This window comes from Apis dorsata, unplaced genomic scaffold (assembly GCF_000469605.1).
Source record: "Apis dorsata unplaced genomic scaffold, Apis dorsata 1.3 scaffold_355, whole genome shotgun sequence".
NCBI lineage: Eukaryota > Metazoa > Arthropoda > Insecta > Hymenoptera > Apidae > Apis > Apis dorsata.
This window is the reverse complement of record NW_006263621.1, coordinates 30,195-30,859: the sequence shown is the minus strand read 5'-3', so window position 1 is coordinate 30,859 and position 665 is coordinate 30,195. Positions and strand designations below refer to the sequence as shown.

At 29.9% G+C, this 665-nt stretch overlaps 1 protein-coding gene across 1 annotated transcript in view; it reads right to left on the bottom strand.

Moving 5' to 3' along the window:
* The window catches only part of LOC102681428 (nuclear factor 1 C-type), a gene marked incomplete at its 5' end in the record, with an annotated part of 18,130 nt that overhangs the window by 632 nt on the left and 16,833 nt on the right, over window positions 1-665 (bottom strand). The window lies entirely within an intron of this gene.

Here is a 665-nt window from a genome sequence, read left to right as displayed (position 1 = left end):
CCCCTCCCTACTTCATATTCTCCTCTGCATCATCCGCATTGAAACGAGGTAACAAAGAAGGTAAAAGTATCTCCCTTTCACGAAGATATTTCCGTCTTCTTTGAATATTCAAACCGAAAATTCTACACACAACTCGGACCAAATTGTACAGGATTGCTCGTTAATTATTATTATTATTATTATTACGAAAAAAGCGCGTCTGCCCAAGTCGAACAATCAAAATTCATCCGTCTACTTTAAAACGTTTCGATATTTCACGATTCAAAAAATTATTTTCAATCCTGTTCGATATTATTTCAAAGAAAATTTATATTTTGTTTACAGCAGTTGTAAGATAAATAAATAAAAATACAATTCTTTCGTCCTACAACAACTCCGTTTCATCGCTCGATTCGTTCATTTAATATCCTTGTCCCACTTTCGATCGTTCTAAAAAAAAAAAATATATATAAAATTATAAAAATTATCACATTTAGAATATTCAAAAAAAAGAATAAACGAACAGCTTCAATAATTCTCGAGAAAAGAAAAATTATCACATCTACGATATTTAACAACAATAAACAACTCTCTGATCAAAAAAAAAAAAATAATAAAATAATAATTAAACCTATTTATAAATGCACCCGCCAATCCTTTCTCTTGGAAAATTTTACCCCCTCCCC